Source organism: Pristiophorus japonicus, chromosome 6 (genome assembly GCF_044704955.1).
Source record: "Pristiophorus japonicus isolate sPriJap1 chromosome 6, sPriJap1.hap1, whole genome shotgun sequence".
NCBI lineage: Eukaryota > Metazoa > Chordata > Chondrichthyes > Pristiophoridae > Pristiophorus > Pristiophorus japonicus.
This window is the reverse complement of record NC_091982.1, coordinates 11,989,856-12,013,171: the sequence shown is the minus strand read 5'-3', so window position 1 is coordinate 12,013,171 and position 23,316 is coordinate 11,989,856. Positions and strand designations below refer to the sequence as shown.

The following is a 23,316-nucleotide window of genomic DNA, read 5'->3' as shown; positions in this document are numbered from 1 at the left end:
AGGGGTACTCCTTCTGCCTCCATATTAAGAATGTACCTGCTACTGCCCTACAGTTGCCTCCCTCTCGATCGCCTCCCTGCCCCCCCCTCCCCACCCCTTCCTGGACTCACCCACGAGTCATGCCCAACATCAGAGCCGGCTGAAATTGGTCATGTCCCAATATGGGAAAAATCAACTCGCCTCCCCACTCCTGGTGCACAGGCAGCCATTCTGGAAACCCTTGCAGTAACTTGCCAGTTCTACATTACTAAGAGAAAACCTGAAATTCTACCAAATAGTGAAATTATTTTTTAAGAACACCTTCCAATTTTCTCCCCACTTCTGTAGATACTGAGTGTTGCTGGGCTTATAGTTCCACAGGTCCTGGCAGCTCTCTAGTATTTAACCCAACTGGCCATTTTCATGTGCGAGCCAGATGGTGAGTGTCAGCAGGTTGGTTGAGCATGGGACGAACATCAAAGCTGAGCCACATTCTGTCCTCACCTGACATCCACAAATGCACACCTTCTGGCCAAATCATTAGATAGTGATAGGAGTGGGAATTCCATCTGATGTTGTCCTCCTTAGCTTAGGGGCATGATATTAATTGTAGCAGCTCTACTGCCAGCCTTTCAGAGGTCAACTAATACAGAACTCTAACTGGTAAGGGGCTCAGTTCTACAATGGATACTAATCAACTAAACCTTGAGGAGGGGGGGGCAACTTGGGCTGCAGTGCTCCAAAATAGTTTTTCAACTCAATTCCCCAGCATCCACGGCGTTAAGCCTTGTTCTATTTAGAGGCCAAGCACTAATATGTGCTTCCAAAACAAAAGAGAATAGCAGAGCTATGGGCATGTGGGGAGGGGAAGCAGTGATTGATGCACATGTTCAGGGAGAGAAGTGGGCACCACTTATGATGAAGTGTGACTCCTGGCAACAGGGTGGGTAGCAGCTGAGTCAAACATCCAGGTAAAATGCACCACTCAAGCCCAGGTGCACAGGCATGATTTAGACATGTGTCTGCTAGAAAGAGCACTAAGCCCAACTGAATAATAGCTACTGCAGGAAATTGCTGCTAATTCAATGCCAGGTTGGCAATACAGCAACAAGATTCACAGAGAAAACATTTCTCTGGGATTTACAATCAATTCTATGACTAAGAATTATTGAGAATTATTTTTAGGTGTTTGTTATATTGTAAATGTTCCTTTTACCTGTAAAACTTTAATGGGAGGTGGGAGAATTCAAGATGGTGGCACAAATCAACGTCACAATTTTATTTCAGTGAATTGTTTGTCCAGCTTCTGGTTTCCTTTATTCGTAAATTTTACTCGTTGGTCTTTCTTGACTCATTCCTTTCATATGTATTTTAACCTTTAATAGGATTGCAAAAGAGTTTGAAGTTATTTATAGGGGCCAAAATCGACCTTCCTGATAAGGCCTCTGGCCGCTGAAAGTGGCAGTCACGGAGCGGCGCAGAATGGCCGCTGACTTACGGCGGACTGGCCGACATTCGCGGCATTGCCCTCGGGGGTTTTTGTTGCAGTCTGAAGATCCGCTCCACTCCCGCCCCGCTCCTGCAGATGCATCCTTAATGATGTCATCAGAGCGCGCACCACAGTGGCTCAACCCCGGAAGGTAATTTCATAAGAACATAAGAATTAGGAACAGGAGTAGGCCATCTAGCCCCTCGAGCCTGCTCCGCCATTCAATAAGATCATGGCTGATCTGGCCGTGGACTCAGCTCCACTTACCCACCCGCTCCCCCTAACCCTTAATTCCCTTATTGGTTAAAAATCTATCTATCTGTGACTTGAATACATTCAATGAGCCAGCCTCAACTGCTTCCTTGGGCAGAGAATTCCACAGATTCACAACCCTCTGGGAGAAGAAATTCCTTCTCAACTCGGTTTTAAATTGGCTCCCCCATATTTTGAGGCTGTGCCCCCTAGTTCTAGTCTCCCCGACCAGTGGAAACAACCTCTCTGCCTCTATCTTGTCTATCCCTTTCATGATTTTAAATGTTTCTATAAGATCACCCCTCATCCTTCTGAACTCCAATGAGTAAAGACCCAGTCTACTCAATCTATCATCATAAGGTAACCCCCCTCATCTCCGGAATCAGCCAAGTGAATCGTCTCTGTACCCCCTCCAAAGCCAGTATATCCTTCCAGGTCAAAAGGTCTTCCAGCCGCCTGTCGGTGCCCCCGACAGTTTTTTGGGTCGGTACACAGTGCCGGCTCAAGACCGCCAGAGGCCTTTAAAGGCATGTTGCGTGTAGCACCATTCTTCTTGCCGAGAACTTTTTTGGATTTTCACAAGGTTTGCTCGCTGCCTTGTTCAGAGCGGGATTGAGCGCTAGTGGGCTCGGGTCTTCAATCTGGACAACACAGAGCCCTCATTGTGGAGGTTCTGCTTGTGGAGGCAATGGGCTCAGTGCCAGCAGTGGAACGCCTCCTCCACATTGAGCACGGCAGGGAGGCACGCAGGAGAAGGTGGCACCGTCCCCAGAGGCAGCGGGCCAGGGATGCAGCAGGAAATGGCTGCCCAACATGCAGAAGGGCCACAGAGATGGCGACAGGCCTCAAAACAGAAAGGTGGCCCAGGAAGGACCTGCCGTCAGGAGGAGGGTCAGTCAGGTACGCTGACACTCCGCACCAGATAGTGGATGAAATCGAGAGACAGCAGGATGCACAAGAGGCAGATGCTTGCCAGCAGCAGACTTCAGAGGGTGAGGAGCAGCAAGAGCATGAGGGGGAAGGCAATGAGGTGGCTGCCATAGGAAGATGTGAACATAGTCGTGGGGGGAGAAGACCCTGTCGTGCAAGGGTCTACAGACAGCAGTTTCCGTATATGGACCTGTAGGATGACCAATGCATCCGTAGACTTCGATTCCGGAAGGATGCTGTGAGGGAGCTGTGCAATCTCCTGCAGCCAGACCTCCAACCTCAAACAGAGTTGAGGACACCTCTGACCGCCACCACCAAAGTGACCATAGCACTAAATTTCTATGCCACTGGATCTTTCCAAGCTGCTACAGCAGACATACCAATCATTTCTCAGTTTGCCGCGCATAGCTCCATCTGTCAAGTGACAGATGCTCTCTATAAGAGAAGGAGGAACTACATTTCCTTCCCGATGAGCAGGGAGAAGCAGTTGGAGCAGCAGATCGGATTCGTGTGAATTGCGGGCTTCCCCAGGGTTCAGGGCCGCCATAGACTGCGCCCACGTTGAATTGAGGGCGCCACAGAACAATCCTGAGATGTTCAGAAACCGCAAGGGATTCCACTCCCTCAATGTCCAGCTGGTGTGTGACCACCACCGCAAATTCATGGCAGTTGATTCCCGGTATCCTGGCAGCAGCCACGCTGCTTTCATCCTGCGCCAGGCCGGTGTACCCAGCGTGTTTGCTGGCCCAAACCAAGACTGCAGCTGGCTCCTTGCAGACAAGGGCTACCCAATGTGCACTTGGCTGCTGACTTCCCATCGCAATCCCAGGACTGCTATGCAACAAGCCTACAATGACGCTCATTCAGCCACCAGGTGCTTAATTGAGCAATGCATCGGGATCCTTAAACAAAGGTTCCGTTGCCTGGATCGCTCTGGTGGAGTGTTGCAGTACTCGTCTGAGTGGGCCTCCTTATTTGTGGTCATCTGCTGCATGCTTCACAGCCTGGCAATCATGAGGGCACAACCATTGGAGAATGAGGCAGCAGTACCACCTGAGGAGGAGGAGGAGGAGGAGGTGCAGGAGCACTATGCGTTGGAGGAGGAGGACCAGGATGCGGGTCGCCGGCCACGCAGGAGGAAGTGCAGAACCGTCTCATTGCCCAAATCACCCTTCATCTGTGCATCTCCATGGCCATCCCAATGAGCCCTTCCACACATCATTGGCCACAGTGAAAGGAGAGACCTGCACAGATATTGGAACACAAAATAAAGATTTATTACACAAGAAAAAAAGGTGCAAACAACATAAACACAATCATTTATCACCCTCGTGCATCTCCTTATAACCCCTCTTACTCAAGCCTATTCTCAAACTACGTCGCAGTGTCTCCCTTGTGGCTGCATCATGAGTCTGGGAAGGCTGCTGTGTTTCAGATGTCGAACCTACAGATGTCCTTCTGGGACGCCCTTGACGAGCTCTGGCCCTGGAAGGGCCGGCTGCACATTGGCCAGCACCCTCCTCGGTGCGTTCAGTCGGCCTTGGCTCGGGCAAGTCCATGCTTGTCGGCAATGGCGGAGTGACAGGTCTGGGCTCAGGGCTGCTGTGATCCTGAGAGAGCCAACAGGATCCTGGTCCGAGGAGCCTGCACCACTCCTCCGGGGCAGCACCTCACCATCGCCATCAATCTGCTGAACCACAGGTCGGTGGTGTGGCATGACACCGGAAGGTCCCCCGTGGACGACCCAGCCGCGAGGGCAACAGTCAGATATCGCGTGGCATCCAGCTGAGACTGCACGAGAGCAGACAGTCTCGATGCCACCAGCGCTGACAGCAGTAAGACGCACCGTGGCCTGTTGCCCAGCTTCCAGGGCAGTGGCCATCCTCTCCAAAGCAGCACTCAGACACTCGTTCCCTTGCGCCGGTGCTGTAATGGCAGCTGCCACATCGCCAACAAGGCGCGGCATCACAGCTGGATCCACACGGTCACCCTGGGAGTCCACCATCGTCTGCACACTGGCAATGATGGGCTCCATGGCGCGTGCAGAGCTGTCTACCATGCGGGAGTTAGACTCCTCCACGCCCCTGACCACTTGCAACAGGCTCTCGAGCACCCTTGCCATTGCCCCCAACATCTGCAAATGTATGGCCTCCACCCTTCTTTTATAAGCCTCAACACCAATGGGCTAGTCTGAGTCCTCTTCAGCAGAACTCACATGTGAACTCGCGCCCCCCCCCCCCACACCCCCGGAAAGATGGCGCCAGGGGTTGCCTTCACCATGTTGCAGCCCACTAGGCCCCAGTGCATCACCCAGTGCAGACCCCTGTCCTAAATCTAACATTCCCGACCGCGTACTCCCAGTATCTGAGCTGGCGCGTGTGAGTGTAGGAAGCCGTGACACGATGCTGACACCAGTGCCCCCCTCTTCCTCGGCCTCATCGGACATGCTGGCATTAGGTGGAATGGCCTCTAGGGTGTCGTCCTGGCTTTGCCTCACACTCGCTTCAGCGGTCTCTCACTGGCTTTGGCTGTTAGTGCCCTCAATGCTGTCGTCCTGGCTCTGGCTCACACTCGGGCTCTCATCTGCAAACATAAATAACACAAGGGCTCCCGTGAGGGTGAGGTAGGGCATTGCACCATGCAGCCTGCAACTCGCACACAATCATAAGCAAACGTGTGATATGCGTTGGCACTTTCAGGGAGCGATGGCATTAAAGGAAGGCCTTCACTTACTGATGTTGCCCCCAGCGGGATCCATTCAACCGACGGCCACATGTGGGCCTCTGAACGCTTTCTTCCAGATGAGTGAGCTGCTGGATCTCTGGCTCGACACCACCAGTCCTCTGTTGCTCTATACCATTGTGAGAAATCTTCGCCTGCAAAGCAAAGAAGGGTTGCTGAGAAGCTGTGTCATGAGGCCTTAGCAATGAGTGCGTGTGGCTGCATTACATGGAGGTGTAAGTGTGATATGAAGGGAGCCTCCACTGTGAGAACACACACTATATTGCGGCCTCAACAATCAAATGTTGCTTCAGTGACTATATAGTGAAGGTGGGAAATAAGAGAAGGTGAAGGAGAGGCTCGCAAGTGGAAGGTGAGGAGTTGGGGGAACATGTATTTACCTTCATCAGTGGAATTATGTCGTTGAGCCTTTTGCGGCATTGGGTCGGGATGCGGTCGTGAATGGAGGTCCCCGAGACCTCCACAGCGATCCCTCTCCAGGCTCGAGGGGCCATACGGCCTGCTCATAGAAACATAGAAACATAGAAAATAGGTGCAGGAATAGGCCATTCGGCCCTTCTAGCCTGCACAGACATTCAATGAGTTCATGGCTGAACATGCAGCTTCAGTACCCCATTCCTGCTTTCTCACCATACCCCTTGATTCCCCTAGTAGTAAGGACTTCATCTAACTCCTTTTTGAATATATTTAGTGAATTGGCCTCAACAACTTTCTGAGGTAGAGAATTCCACAGGTTCACCACTCTCTGGGTGAAGAAATTCCTCCTCATTTCGGTCCTAAATGGCTTACCCCTTATCCTTAGACTGTGTCCCCTGGTTCTGGACTTCCCCAACATTGGGAACATTCTTCCTGCATCTAACCTTCTAACCCCGTCAGAATTTTAAACGTTTCTATGAGGTCCCCTCTCATTCTTCTGAACTCCAGTGAATACAAGCCCAGTTGATCCAGTCTTTCTTGATAGGTCAGTCCCGCCATCCCGGGAATCAGTCTGGTGAACCTTCGCTGCACTCCCTCAATAGCAAGAATGTCCTTCCTCAGGTTAGGAGACCAAAACTGTACACAATACTCCAGGTGTGGCCTCACCAAGACCCTGTACAACTGTAGCAACACCTCCCTGCCCCTGCTTTCTTAACCGCCTGATGCACCTGCATGCCAACCTTCAATGACTGATGTACCATGACACCCAGGTCTCGTTGTACCTCCCCTTTTCCTAATCTGTCACCATTCAGATAATAGTCTGTCTCTCTGTTTTTACCACCAAAGTGGATAACCTCACATTTATCCACATTATACTTCATCTGCCATGCATTTGCCCACTCACCTAACCTATCCAAGTCGCTCTGCAGCCTCATAGCATCCTCCTCGCAGCTCACACTGCCACCTAACTTAGTGTCATCCGCAAATTTGGAGATACTACATTTAATCCCCTCGTCTAAATCATTAATATACAGTGTAAACAGCTGGGGCCCCAGCACAGAACCTTGCGGTACCCTGCTCCTGCTCCTATTTCTTATGTTCTTAAGACAGCGTGGGTCGGTCTGCCTGTGTTGGGGTAGAGAACGCGCCCCCCCTTCCCTCCACACCTTCGATCAGGATCTCGAGTTCCACATCAGAAAATCTGCTGGCCCTCCTTGCTCCCCCTGGATTCGCCATGCCTTCACAACAAACTGATTCCCTGCTCAGGGCCTAGCGGCAAACCCTGCCCTTTAAGAAGGACAGGGAGCAGCTGGCTTGTTAGCAGTAAATCGGCACCAGCTGAATTTCGCCCAATCGGCCACTCCGCACCCACACCGCTGCCACCAATACCGCTCCGCTTCTTTATACAATCAAAAATCTCTAAATGCGGCGGTAATGAACGGCAAAAGGCAGTAGGTGCACCCCATTTTGGGTGGAGGTGAATTTCTAGCCCATAGAAAAACACATAGGGACAGGTGCAAGATCACAGCCTCTAGCACACACAAGAGGCTTTAATGTTATGGCTCTCAGGTCATGCTATTATATAACTAGATATTGGCCAATAAAGATATGCTCTTGATCATAGGAGACATGTGGTCCACTTATGGAAGTAGCCAGTGATGCGGAAATCAAGAGAGTAAGAAATGTGACATCAAGGTGTGACACGTAGCCGTGGGGGAAGTAAAGGTAATACAACATCTTGACAGGAAGTGCCCGTCATATGCAAAACCTTTAATCTATTATTAGTGGATCCCCATGGAGTTTCTCATAGCAAGTCATGTTTTTTTTAAATAATTTTTACTTGTTTCAAAAATGTAGACAATCCCTGCAAGGCCACACTTATTGCCCATCCCTAGATGACCCGAGAGAGTGTGAGAAAACCACCTCTGAGCAGTTGGTTTTACAATTGAGTGGTTTCTGAGGGCTTTAAGAAACAACCATGTAGTGTTAGGACTAGACTCACATGTAGGCTAGACTAGGTAGTAGTGGCAGAAGTTTTCTTCACTGATGAACATCAGTTGAGATTTTGAACAGCCAATAGGTTTCATGGTCATTTTATTCCTGGCCCACAAATGACCAGAATTAACTGTATTCACTTTTCCAATGTGCAATGCTCGGATTGAACTCCTGAGTTTTAGGTTGATCGTCCAATACCAATCACTACATTTCTGTATCCAGTCTATATTGGGGTTTAATTAGGAATGAAATTGCAGTCAAAATCTGTAAAAACAATCTGTTACCTAGGGTTACACTCAGTCTATTATATAGCTGTTGATGGAGCATCCAGTAATCCTGTAATTCATTCTGACTTTACCGGTGTATTTACCAACTTATTCAGGACCTTAAAGTGCTCTTAGTTGTCTTTAGTACAGCAGTTGCAAAGTATATTCAGCCCACATTTCTCTTCTACTTTCCACACTTGCAGACAATACAAGATCCTTTCTATCTATTTGGACAGTTCTGTCTGGAAGATTCCAGCTGGAATCACTGATGGCAGATCATACTGATTTCTAGCATACTCTGGGTGCATATTTCCCACATTACAACATTGACTACATTCCAAAAGTACTTCATTGCTGTAAAGCACTTTGAGATTGTTGTGTATCTGCAAAGCACGCACTCCCATGTTCCGCCACCAGGGAGCGCATCCCCTGAAGTCCCAAGGGATCCCAGCATCCCTTGGGAGCACTACATATAAACCGGCCCTTAAGACCTGTTACTCCCTCTGGAGTGTCTTAAAAAAGACTGAGGTCACTGTTACTTTAACCTCCTCCCTGTGTGCAGTCTCATCTGTGTTATGAACACAACAACTGGCGACGAGTACATGAACCCAACGCAAAGATGCAGCAAACTGTGGGCATCCTGGAGAAGTTCTCAGAGGGTGAGGACTGGGAAGCCTATGTCGAACGGTTAGACCAGTACTTTGTAGCCAATGAGCTGGACGGAGAAGGAAGCGCTGCAAAAAGGAGAGCGGTCCTCCTCACAGTCTGCGGGGCACCGACCTACAGCCTCATGAAGAATCTTCTGGCTCTGGTGAAACCCACAGATAAGTCGTATGAGGAGCTGTGTACACTGGTTCGGGAGCATCTTAACCCGAGGGAGAGCGTGTTGATGGCGAGGTATCGGTTCTATACGTAGCAGTGATCTGATGGTAAGGAAGTGGCGAGCTACATCGCCGAGCTAAGGCGACTTGCAGGACAATGTGAGTTTGATGGCTACCTGGAGCAAAGCACACAAGTGCTAGCAATGTTCATAAATTAACTGGAACTGTGTTTGCAAGCAGAGATGTACAGGGCAGAAACCACGAGTCTGCAACTGCCAGCAGGCCTCAGGTGACCCAGATGACTCAGAGTCCCCAACAAAGGATGAATGCAAGGCAATTCACACCTTGTTGGCGTTGTGGAGGCTTCCATTCAGCCTATTCATGTCACTTCAAAGGGTATGTTTGCAAGAGCTGTGGAACAATGGGGCACCTCCAACGAGCTTGCAGACGAGCTGCAAGCTCTGCAAAACCTGCTAACCACCACGTGGCAGAGGAAGATCGGTCCATGGTGGACCAAAGCAATTTCGAGCCTCAGAGAGAGGAAGCAGATGCTGAAGTACAAGGGGTGCACACATTTTCGACAAAATGTCCACCTATAATGCTAAACGTAAAATTGAATGGCTTACCCGTAGCCATGGAAATGAACACTGGTGCTAGCCAATCCATCATGAGTAAAAAGATGTTTGAGAGACTGTGGTGCAACAAGGCACTCAGACCAGCCCTGAGCCCCATCCACACGAAACTGAGAACATACACCAAAGAGCTTATCACTGTCCTGGGCCGTGCCATGGTCAAGGTCACCTACGAGGGCACGGTGCACGAACTGCCATTCTGGATTGTCCCGGGTGCTGGCCCCACACTGCTTGGAAGGAGCTGGCTGGGCAAAATCCACTGGAACTGGGATGACATCCGAACGCTATCACATGTCGATGAGGCCTCATGTACCCAGGTTCTTAACAAATTTCCTTCCCTTTTTGAGCCAGGCATTGGAAACTTTTCCGGGGAGAAGGCGCGGATCAACTTCGTCGCAGAGGCATGACCCATCCCATTCACCACAAGGCGCGAGCGGTACCTCACATGATGAGGGAGAGAGTGGAAATCGAGCTGGACAGGCTGCAAAATGAGGGCATCATCTCTCCAGTGTAATTCAGTGAGTGGGCCAGACCGATTGTTCCAGTACTCAAAAGTGATGGCACGGTCAGGATTTGCAGCGATTATAAAGTAACTTAATCGTTTCTCGTTACAAGACCAATACCCGCTACCTAAGGCAGACGACTTATTTGCGACCTGACTTCGGCCTACATGACGCAGGAGCTGGAGGAGTCTTCGAAGGGCCTCACCTGCATCAACACGCACAAGGGACTGTTCATCTACAACAGATGCCCGCTTGGAATTCAGTCGCCTGCAGCGATCTTCCAGAGAAACATGGAGCGCCTACTCAAGTCAGTACCACACACGGTGGTTTTTCAGGACGACATATTGGTCATGGGCCGAGACACCGTCGAGCACCGACAAAACCTGGAGGAGGTCCTCCAGCGACTGGATCGCGTAGGGCTGCGGCTAAAGAGGTCGAAATGCGTCTTCATGGCAACAGAAGTGGAGTTTTTGGGAAGAAAGTTCGCAGCGGACTGCATTCGGCCCACAGATGCCAAGACAGAGGCTATCAGGAACGCGCCCAGGCCACAGAACATCACGGAGCTGCGGTTGTTCCTGGGACTCCTCAACTATTTTGGTAACTTCCTACTGGGGTTAAGCACCCTCTTAGAGCCCCTACATGTGTTATTGCATAAAAGTGAGAGCTGGGTATGGGGAAAAAAACCAAGTAATTGCTTTTGAGAAAGCCAGAAACGTTTTATGCTCCAACAAGCTGCTTGTATTGTAAAACCCGTGTAAAAGACTCGTGCTAGCATGTGATGCGTCGTCGTACGGAGTCGGGTGTGTATTACAACAAACTAACATTGCAGGGAAGTTGCAACCTGTCGCCTATGCTTCCAGGAGCTTGTCTAAGGCCAAGAGGGCCTACAGCATGATTGAGAAAGAGGCATTAGCGTGTGTGTTCGGGGTAAAGAAAATGCATCAGTACCTGTTTGGCCTCAAATTTGAGCTGCAAAACCGATCACATGCCCCTCATATCCCTGTTCGCTGAAAACAAGGGGATAAATACAAATGCCTCAGCCCAAATACAAAGGTGGGCACTCGCGCTATCAGCGTATAACTATACCATCCGCCCCAGGCCAGGCACTGAGAACTGTGCGGATGCTCTCAGTCGGCTACGATTGCCCACCACGGGGGTGGAAATGGCGCAGGCTGCAAACTTGTTGATAGTCATGGAACTGTTTGAAAATGATAAATCACCTGTCACGGCCTGCCAGATTAGGACTTGGACCAGCCAAGATCCTCTGCTGTCCCTAGTAAAAAACTGTGTACTACATGGGAGCTGGGCCAGCATCCCCGTTGAAATGCAAGAGCTAATCAAGCCGTTCCAGCGGCGAAAGGACGGGCTGTCCATTCAGGCAGACTGCCTGTTGTGGGGTAAACGCGTATTGCTACCAAAAAAGGGCAGGGAGACATTCATCTCGGATCTCCACAGCACACACCCGGGTATAGTAATGATGAAAGCGATAGCCAGATCCCACGTGTGGTGGCCCGGTATCGACTCTGACTTAGAGTCCTGTGTACGGCAATGCAGCGTGTGTGCTCAGTTGAGCAATGCGCCCAGAGAGGCACCACTAAGTTTGTGGTCCTGGCCCTCCAGACCATGGTCGAGGATCCATGTCGACTATGCGGGCCCGTTTCTCGGTAAAATGTTCCTGGTGGTGGTGGATGCTTTTTCAAAATGGATTGAATGTGAAATAGTGTCGGGAAGCACCGCCACCACCACCATTGAAAGCCTGAGGGCCATGTTTGCCACCCACGGCCTGCCTGACATACTGGTTAGTGACAACGGGCCATGTTTCACCAGTGCCGAATTTAAAGAATTCATGACCCTCAATGGGATCAAACATGTCACCTCGGCCCCGTTTAAACCAGCCTCCAATGGGCAGGCAGAGCGGGCAGTACAAACAATCAAACAGAGCCTTAAACGAGTCACAGAAGGCTCACTCCAAACCTGCCTGTCCCGAGTACTGCTCAGCTACCGCACAAGACCCCACTCGCTCACAGGGGTGCCCCCGGCTGAGCTACTCATGAAAAGAACACTTAAAACCAGACTCTCGCTGGTTCACCCCAACCTGCATGATCAGGTAGAGAGCAGGTGGCAGCAACAAAATGTAAACGATGGTCGTGCCACTGTGTCACGGGAAATTGATCTGAATGACCCTGTGTATGTGCTTAACTATGGACATGGTCCCAAGTGGATCGCGGGCACGATGATAGCTAAAGCAGGGAGTAGGGTGTTTGTAGTCAAACTAGACAATGGACAAATTTGCAGAAAGCACCTGGACCAAATGAGGCTGTGGTTCATAGACTGTCCTGAACAACCCACAGCAGACACCACCTTTTTCGAGCCCACAACACACACCCAAAGGATCAACGACACCACGTCGGACTAGGAAATCGAACCCATCACGCCCAACAGCCCAGCAAGGCCAGGCTCACCCAGCAGCCCTGCAGGGCCAACAACACGCCTGCTCAGATGTCGCCAGAAAAGACATTTGTACCGAGGTGGTCCACCAGGGAAAGAAAGGCTCCCGACCGCCTCACCTTGTAAATAGTTTTCACGTTGACTTTGGGGGGGAGTGATGTTGTGTATCTGTAAAGCATGCACTCCCATGTTCCGCCACCAGAGAGCGCATACCCTGAATCCCAAGGGATCCCAGCATCCCTTGGGAGCACTGTATATAAGCCGGCCCCTAAGGCCTGTTCCTCACTCTGGAGTGTCTTAATTAAAGACTGAGGTCACTGTTACTTTAACCTCCCTGTGTGCAGTCTCATCTGTGTTTGGAACGCAGCAGAGATGGTCGTGAAAGACGCTATATAAATGCAAGTCATTCTTTTTCTATGGCGCAATGTTGTGTTTCAATCAATCACTAATTTCACTGTGCACAAAGTGGATAATTCTCCTTGTTTGAAAATCTGCAGAGATAAATTGGACATGGGAACTAATCATGCAACAATAGTGATCCATACAAAGTGTTTGGGACCTGGTTTAAGCAGTTTAGTCAATAGAATACTGAGCCAGTGATGAGGAACACCGGCCAATTGATAGACAGCAAAGATACACCACAGAGACGCACACATAGTGAGTAATAGAGGGCAAGAGACAGAAACAGTCAAAGAAAACAGTGTGACACCAAGAAATAGACATACTAACAGAGAGAGATGATGACATGGACAGGGGGAGAGAGAGGCACACAGAAACAGGAAATAAATATATGTACAGGCAGTGGATGTGCTTACAGATAGACAACAACGATGACTCATGGATTTGGTCACTGAGCTATGAAGAACAGCTGAGAAATGTGAATAGAATCATTTGCAAATAAAAAGAAGTAATGAGGGGATCCAGGATATTTGTTCCTCTGTTTTCTCTCCTCCTTTCCTGAAGGCACTAACTCTTGTTAGCATCTGGTTCAGTGGATGCCAGCTGCACTCTGTTGTGCCCATTCTTCATGTATAAGCCGAGACAGTGTCAGCAGCCCATTCTCCATTGAGGGCACTACAGTCAAGCCCAATGCTATCCACACCGACCATCCATACATATACTTCCCAGCAGGAGTCACAAAATAGTGATCAGGAGCAAGAACCCTGGTTGATATTTTGCTCCATAGCCCAGGGGCACTGATACCAACTTGTGTTAACACTTGTGTTAATAAATTAGACTTTCTAAATAATGAAGGGGATGGATAGTGTGCATGTTATGAGAGCTCCTGTGAAAAACAGTGATTCATTGGGCCTGAATTTGGTGGACATATCGCCGGCTTGGCGGTCTCCCTGTTTTCTGGGCGCTCTCCTCTCCGAGCGAGTTTGGTGAGGTCCTCACACAGGCGGGGAGAGAAGATCGCTGGGGAGCGACCGCTGGCGTGCGCCGGCATACAACACCAACCCAAGTCCTCCCTCCCGAGATTGGTCAGGGCGGTCCTCCACTCCAGCAGCAGAAAAGACCACCGCGTGGAGGCAGGTCTTAACTGAGCGGTAAGTATGAAGACCTGCAAGAAAAGATTAGAGCACTTGTTTTCTTAATTTCTTTGGCAGCAATTTTTGTGGATAGGGTGCTCTGAAGGATTTGTAGTAGTTTTTTTTTTCATGTGTTGAAATTTTTTTCCCCATTTCCTCCTCCCTGGACTCTATCCTCGGCATTACTTTGCCAAGGATCGCATTTGCTGCCCAGAATCCAACCTACTGTCCTCTGTCACCCAGAATCCACGTGTCAGGCCCATTTTTTCCACCGGGTGTTTTTTTCCCCATTTTTCCACCAAACTTTCGCCCAAACTACCGTCAGGATCTCAGCGGTCCTTTCGATGGTACATGGGCGGAACTTAGGTTTGACCAAACTCGGGCCCATTCTGACCAACTTATTCAGTTTTGGTCTCCTTTCCTGTGATTCTTAACTCAAGCCCCTAGGAATTATTTTAGCTTAAGAGTTGTTAAGTTACTGAAGAGAGCATCCCCTGGGGCAGTAACCAGCTCAGGCAGAGCACTTAAGGAGGAATGGTACCAAATTACATCGAGTCTACAGCACAGAAACGGGCCATTCGGCCCCATAGAAACATAGAAAATAGGTGCAGGAGTAGGCCATTCAGCCCTTCAAGCCTGCACCGCCATTCAATAAGATCATGGCTGATCATTCCTTCAGTACCCCTTTCCTGCTTTCTCTCCATACCCCTTGATCCCCTTTAGCCGTAAGGGTCATATCTAACTCCCTCTTGAATATATCCAATGAACTGGCATCAACAACTCTCTGCGGCAGGGAATTCCACAGGTCAACAACTCTCTGAATGAAGAAGTTTCTCCTCATCTCAGTCCTAAATGGCCTCCCCCTTATCCGAAGACTATGTCCCATGTTTCTGGGCTTCCCCAACATCGGGAACATTCTTCCCGCATCTAACCTGTCCAGTCCTGTCAGAATCTTATACGTTTCTATGAGATCCCCTCATCCTTCTAAACTCCAGTCAATAAAGGCCCAGTTGATCCAGTCTCTCATCATATGACAGTCCAGCCATCCCTGGAATCAGTCTGGTGAACCTTCGCTGCACTCCCTCAATAGCAAGAACGTCCTTCCTCAGATTAGGAGACCAAAACTGAACACAATATTCCAGGTGAGGCCTCACTAAGGCCCTGTACAACCGCAGTAAGACCTCCCTGCTCCTGTATTCAAATCCCCTAGCTATGAAGGCCAACATACCATTTGCTTTCTTCACCACCTGCTATACCTGCATGCCCACTTTCAGTGACTGATGAACCATGACACCCAGGTCTCGTTGCACCTCCCCTTTTCCTAATCTGTCGCCTTTCAGATAATATTCTGCCTTCATGTTTTTGCCCCCAAAATGGATAACCTCACATTATACTGCATCTGCCATGTATTTGCCCACTTTCCTAACCTGTCCAAGTCACCCTGCAGCCTCTTAGCATCCTCTTCACAGCTCACACTGCCACCCAGTTTAGTCTCATCAGCAAACTTGAGATATTACACTCAATTCCATCATCTAAATCATTAATATATATTGTAACACTGATCCCTGCGGCACTCCACTAGTCACTGCCTACCATTCTGAAAAGGGCAACTTTATCCCGACTTTCTGCTTCCTGTCTGCCAACCAGTTCTCTATCCACGTCAGCACATTACCCCCAATACCATGTGCTTTGATTTTGCACACCAATCTCTTGTGTGGGACCTTGTCAAAACCTTTTGAAAGTCCAAATACACCACATGCACTGGTTCTCCCTTGTCCACTCTACTAGTTATATCCTCAAAAAATTCCAGAAGATTTGTCAAGCAGGATTTCCCTTTCATAAATCCATGCTGACTTGGACCAATCCTATCACTACTTTCCAAATGCGCAGCTATTTCATCCTTAATGATTGATTCCAACATTTTCCCCACTACTGATGTCAGGCTAACCGGTCTATAATTACCCGTTTTCTCTCTCTCCCTCCTTTTTTAAAAAGTGGTGTTACATTAGCAACCCTCCAGTCCCTAGGAACCGATCCTGAGTCGATAGACTGCTGGAAAATTATCACCAATGCAATCCACTATTTCTAGGGCCACTTCCTTAAGTACTCTGGGATGTAGACTATCAGGCCCTGGGGATTTATCGGCCTCCAATCCTGTCAATTTCCTTAACACAATTTCCCGCCTAATAAGGATATCCTTCAGTTCCTCCTTCTCACTAGACCTTCGGTCCCCTAGTATATCTGGAAGGTTATTTTTGTCTTCCTTTGTGAAGACAAAATCGAAGTATTTGTTCAATTCGTCTGCCACTTCTTTGTTCCCCATTATAAATTCACCCGAATCCGACGTTTGTCTTCACTAATCTTTTTCTCTTCACATATCTATAGAAGCTTTTGCAGTCAGTTTTTACATTTCCGGCAAGCTTCCTCTCGTACTCTATTTTCCCCCTCTTAATTAAATCCTTTGTCCTCCTCTGCTGAATTCTAAATTTCTCCCAGTCCTCCGGTTTGCTGCTTTTTCTGGCTAATTTGTATGCCTCTTCCTTGGATTTAACACTATCCTTAATTTCCCTTGTTAGCCACGGTTGAGCCACCTTCCCGGTTTTATTTTTACTCCAGACAGGGATGTACAATTGTTGAAGTTCATCCACATGATCATTAAATGTTTGCCATTGCCTATCCACCGTCAACCCTTTAAGTATCATTTGCCAGTCTAATCTAGCCAATTCGCGCCTCATACCCTCAAAGTAACCTTTCCTTAAGTTCAGGACCCTAGTTTCTGAATTAACTTTGTCACTCTCCATCTTAATAAAGAATTCTACCATATTATGGTCACTCTTCCCCAAGGCGCCTCGCACAACAAGATTGTTAATTAGTCCCTTCTCATTACACATCACCTAGTCTAGGATGGCCAGCTCGCCGGTTGGTTCCTCGGCATATTGGTCGAGAAAACCATCCCTAATACACTCCAGGAAATCCTCCTACACCGCATTGCTACCAGTTAGGTTAGCCCAATCAATATGTAGATTAAAGTCGCCCATGATTACTGCTGTACCTTTATTGCACACATCCCTTATTTCTTGTTTGATGCTGTCCCCAACCTCACTACTGCTATTCGGTGGCCTGCACACACTCCCACTAGCATTTTCTTCCCTTTGATATTCCGTAGCTCTACCCATACCGATTCCACATCATCTAAGCTAATGTCCTTCCTTACAATGGCATTAATTTCCTTTTTAACCAGCAATGCCACCCCACCCCCTTGTCCTTTCTGTCTATCCTTCCTAAATGCTGAATACCCCTGGATGTTGAGTTCCCAGCTTTGGTCACCCTGGAGCCATGTTTCCGTGATGCCAATCACATCGTATCTGTTAGATGCTATCTGCGCTGTTAATTCGCCCACCTTATTCCGAATACTCCTCGCATTGAGGCACAGAGCCTTCAGGCTTGTCTTTTTAACACACTTTGCCCCTTTAGAATTTTGCTATAAAGTGGCCCTTTTTGTTTTTTGCCTTGGGTTTTTCTGCCCTCCTCTTTTACTATTCTCCTTTCTGTCTTTTGCTTCTGTCTCCATTTTATTTCCCTCTGTCTCCCTGCATAGGTTCCCATCCCCCTGCCATATTAGTTTAACTCCTCCCAAACAGCACTAGCAAACACTCCCCCTCGGACATTGGTTCCGGTCCTGCCCAGGTGCAGACTGCCCGGTTTGTACTGGTCCCACCTCCCCCAGAACCAGTTCCAATGCCCCAGGAATTTGAATCCCTCCCTGCTGCACCACTGCTCAAGCCACATATTCATCTGAGCTATCCTGCGATTCCTACTCTGACTAACACGTGGCACTGGTAAAAATCCTGAGATTACTACTTTTAATGTCCTACTTTTTAATTTAACTCCTCGCTCCCTAAATTCGTCTCGTAGGACCTCATCCCGATTTTTACCTATATCGTTGGTACCTATATGTACCACGATAACTGGCTGTTCACCCTCCCTTTTCAGAATGTCCTGCATCTGCTCCGAGACATCCTTGACCCTTGCACCAGGGAGGCAACGTACCATCCCTGGAGTCTTGGTTGTGGCCGCAGAAACGTCTATCTATTCCCCTTACAATAGAATCCCCTATCACTATCGCTCTCCCACTCTTTTTCCTGCCCTCCTGTGCAGCAGAGCCACCCACGGTGCCATGAACTTGGCTGCTACTGCTCTCCCCTGATGAGTCATCCCCCTCAACAGTACTCAAAGCAGTGTATCTGTTTTGCAGGGGGATGACCGCAGGGGACCCCTGCACTACCTTCCTTGCACTGCTCTTCCTGTTGGTCTTCCTTTCTCTATCTGGCTGTGTACCCTTTTCCTGCGGTACGGCCAACTCGCTACACGTGCTAGTCACGTCATTCTCAGCATCGTGGATGCTCCAGAGTGAATCCACCCACAGCTCCAGTGCCCAAATGCGGTCCGTCAGGAGCTAGAGGCGGATACACTTCCCGCACACGTAGTCGTCGGGGACACCGGAAGCGTCCCTGAGTTCCCACATAGTACAGGAGGAGCACAACACATGTCCAAGCTATCCTGCCATGACTTAATCCTTAGATAAAGTTAAATTGGCAACAACGATGCTAAATGTTACTGACTGATAAAGAAAGAAAAATAAAAACTACTTACCAATCATCAGCCAATCATTTACCCCCTTGGCTGTGACGTCACCTTTCGATTTCTTTCTACTTCTTTTTTGCCTCCCTGCTGCAGCTGCACCGGCTCTGGGCCTTTTGTAGGCCTCAGGCTCTGCCCCGGAACTCCCGCCTCCCCTCGACTCTCTGACGCCTCACCGGCTCTGGGCCTTTTGTAGGCTGCTGCCACTCCGACCCCGGAACTCCCACCTCCCCTCGACACTCCGACGCCTCACCGGCTCTGGGCCTTTTGTAGGCCTCAGGCTCTGCCCCGGAACTCCCGCCTCCCCTCGACTCTCCGACGCCTCACCGGCTCTGGGCCTTTTGTAGGCCTCAGGCTCTGCCCCGGAACTCCCGCCTCCCCTCGACTCTCTGACGCCTCACCGGCTCTGGGCCTTTTGTAGGCCGCTGCCACTCCGACCCCGGAACTCCCACCTCCCCTCGACTCTCCGACGCCTCACCGGCTCTGGGCCTTTTGTAGGCCTCAGGCTCTGCCCCGGAACTCCCGCCTCCCCTCGACTCTCTGACGCCTCACCGGCTCTGGGCCTTTTGTAGGCCGCTGCCACTCCAACACCGGAACTCTCTCCTCTCCTCGACTCTCCGACGCCTCACCGGCTCTGGGCCTTTTGTAGGCCGCTGCCACTCCGACCCCGGAACTCTCGCCTCTCCTCGACTCTCCGACGCCTCACCGGCTCTGGGCCTTTTGTAGGCCGCTGTCACTCCGACCCCGGAACTCCCGCCTCTCCTCGACTCTCCGACGCCTCACCGGCTCTGGGCCTTTTGTAGGCCACTGCCACTCCGACCCCGGAACTCCTGCCTCCCCTCGACACTCCGACGCCTCACCGGCTCTGGGCCTTTTGTAGGCCGCTGCCACTCCGACCCCGGAACTCCCACCTCACCGACTCTGGGCCTTTTGTAGGCCACTGCCACTCCGACCCCGGAACTCCCGCCTCCCCTCGACTCTCTGACGCCTCACCGGCTCTGGGCCTTTTGTAGGCCGCTGCCACTCCGACCCCGGAACTCCCGCCTCACCGACTCTGGGCCTTTTGTAGGCCTTAGGCTCTGCCCCGGAACTCCCGCCTCCCCTCGACTCTCCGACGCCTCACCGACTCTGGGCCTTTTGTAGGCCGCTGCCACTCCGACCCCGGAACTCTCGCCTCTCCTCGACTCTCCGACGCCTCACCGGCTCTGGGCCTTTTGTAGGCCGCTGCCACTCCGACCCCGGAACTCCCGCCTCGGTCTATGCCGGTGTTTATGCTCCACGCAAGCCAGTTGTGGCTGATAGCGGAGTACAAGGGGTTAGATTAGAGATGGCCAAAAATAATAGAACTGGTGAGACAGGGTCCTGGAGAAAATGATTGCAGAGAGAAAGCCAGTAGGTCAATGTGGCCATTCTTTGTAACTACATTCAATTTTCTTATTTAAATGTGTCACTCGGAGCCACAGCACTGAGCATATTAATGTAAGAATGTGATGGTTCACAGCCATCTTACTAAAGATATGAGAATCCCAGACTCAGAGCATGGGACTGGGGGTGATGGGGAGAAGGGTTTGTACTCCGGTAATGTTTTGTATAAACCTGATTAAAGACAGCAGCGAAAGGAAACTTCAAATAAAGAAAGCATGTATTGTCCATAGACACAGGGCCAGTTTCCATAAGTGAGCCGATGCCACATAGCTCTACTTCTCCACTGCCATCCACAATTTTACAGCCATCTTGATTTTATCAGACCGCATATTTGACATCAAGTTCTGGATGAGCTGCACCTTCTTCCAGCTGAGGATTGGAACAACTAAAACCAACATTTGAGTCTTGCAAAAACTCAGCATCTCTCCCCCTGACTGTCCCCCACCCCAGCTATTGACTCAAGCTGAGCCAGATAGTGCACAACCTGGCTCTTGTTTGATTCTGAGCTAGTCTTCAAACATCAAAAGCTATCCATCACTAGGATATATCTACAATAACGCGTGCCTTCACTCCTCTCATTCCCTCCATCAACGAAACCATTATCCACCTTTTGGACTCAACTTCCCAATCACCTGCCTTGCCAACGTTGCAAACTACTCTGTATACAAAGACTAACCTATCCAAGCCTCTGCCACCAGCATCTTGCCTTACTCACCCATCACTCTCGTTCTTGCTGCCTTCCGCTGGTTCCCTGGCTACCAATGCACTGAATTCAAAATACTTATCATCGTTTACAAATCTCTCCGTGACCCTACCTCTAGAACAGCCTCCAGCCTTACATCCCAGCTTGCATCCCATGGCCCTCAGACCTTGGGCATCAGTGCACCCCCTCCACCGGCATTCCTCACTGGTGGTAGACCATTCAGCCATCTTGATACATTGTGCGGCTCCCCTGGTTTCAGGTTATATAGGTACATCGTTACTTTCTGCAGGATAATTCTTGATGGGAAATAGAAAACACTTCCTCTTTGGTACTCATTGTCACCATCAAGCACTCCCAGGTCAGGTACAGCATGGTTACAAAGTGAAACTCCTTTTCACTGTCCCATAAAGCACTTGTCGGTCAGGTACAGAATGCGTTAGATGTTACTTCGTGAAATTTCTTACTTCATCTCTGCTAGCAGTTAAAAAGATGTGATCTTTAAAGAGACAAGCAAAGTGTTGTCTGTGACAGTACAAGTGAGCACAAAGGCCAGAGGAGCTGTGTGATATGTTTAGAATCAAGTGAATAGTGAGTGAGCAGTGCCTATGAGCAATATTTGTGAGGTAGTCTTGTAAGCAGCCTTCAGCAGCTGCTCTTGTGAATAGTTTAGATAAATATATTTCTGATCATACTAAATTTTCCAGATGAGCCAACCTCTGGGTTTGGTAGTTTCTAAGGATAAGGGGTAAGCCATTTAGGACCGAGATGAGGAGAAACTTCTTCACCCAGAGAGTGGTGAACCTGTGGAATTCTCTACCACAGAAAGTTGTTGAGGCCAATTCACTAAATATATTCAAAAAGGAGTTAGATGTAGTCCTTACTACTAGGGGGATCAAGGGGTATGGCGAGAAAGCAGGAATGGGGTACTGAAGTTGCATGTTCAGCCATGAACTCATTGAATGGCGGTGCAGGCTCGAAGGGCCGAATGGCTTACTCCTGCACCTATTTTCTATGTTTCTATGATGTCAGAATCCTCCTGAGTGGACACATGGCTGCAACTGGGTCAAAGATGAGGAACTTGATCGTGGATGTCCCTGACAAGCATTATGTTGAGGACGTCAGCATGAATTTCATTATTGGACACCAGCATCTAGCACTAGGATTTCAAAACATTTGTCTTGAGATCTGGGCTAGACAGAGGGTGGAAAGTAATGTGTTCAATATACTTATGGCTGTTCGTCATGAGCATGGGCGGTACGTGCATTCATCAAAGTGTTGTATTGGCCAATATCTTTGATCTGTATCATTGATCACTCCATTATGGAAGTGTAAGAACTCCTCTCAAATTGCCGATTTCTCTTTTGCCACTTGGAATTCCAGTTCCTTGGGTGTTAAGAAGCTCAAAACAGAACAATTCATTTCCCAGGAATGGATTTTGTGTCCTTGCATATAGAAAACATGTAGAATGGTCATTGGCTGTCACCTAAGATTCCACATTTGCCAAATAGATGAAGGAATTATAGATCCAGATAGAAATCTGGCCTCGGCAAGACTCTGATTAATGATCTGCACCTACTTGAAGTGTAAGTTAGGATGTGCTCAGCTTACTTTGTCATGGCCAAAATACTCTTTAGGGCTTTAGACCTTGGCTTCTGGAATCTGTGTGCATTCCTCAGAAGCTGCATAGTGCTAAGTGTGGAAGCATCCTTAAGACTGTAGGCACATCTCTGGATGGCCTAGAAGAAGACGTTTCCGACTCTTCATTGCTCTTATGCGTGACTGGAATATGATAGTCGAAGATTCGTATTGGAGATGGAGTACATCCTCCATTAGCAATACCCTCTACTTTCTTTTTGAAGTTCACCTATTATGTGCATCTGCAAGAGATGCAGAAGGCACATGGATCATGGAAATGCGATATCTTGTAGCATGTGTTCAATATTGATGGGGAACTTCAGACCACTGACCAGTTACTTTCTTTATTAAGAAGACAGCTCTTCGATGTCTTGGGCAAGATGATGTACTTGCAACAAAAGGTGGCTGCCAAATCAGAGTTGCTAAGAACATCTGTGCTATAAATGATCAGGCCTGTTGCTCATCTACTAAACCGTACCTTTGTAAGGTAACTGCAAAGGGAAAGAGAGCTGCTAGGTGAAAGAATTTAAAACAGTACTTGAATCCTCTTGAAAACAATCAAGAACTACTGCAAAATTAGTTGATGCAATGCATCATTATGAGAGGGGGATCACTAGAGTGGTGAAGTGGGATCAGTGAATTACAGTCATCAGTCAGGCACGCAATTTCACAAAAATAATTCTCAATCATTTTTCTATTGAATAAAATCTGTTGTGATAAATGATTAAAAGGTTTCTTTAGGCTACTGCCAATGATTGACAAATTCACTGCTCTATAACAAACACGTAAAGGTATTTACAAGGTCTGGAAAGAACACTATACTGAGTTGGCGTCTGTCCCAACAGGATACAACATCGACCTATTTACAAGGAGCTTGTAAAACCTGCTGGACTGTGCTTCACAAAT

The 23,316-nt window shown here is 49.0% G+C and overlaps 1 protein-coding gene across 4 annotated transcripts in view; it reads left to right on the top strand.

Annotated features, from left to right (window-relative positions):
* Positions 1-23,316, top strand: part of nlgn3a (neuroligin 3a) — a 217,160-nt gene that overhangs the window by 179,520 nt on the left and 14,324 nt on the right. The window lies entirely within an intron of this gene.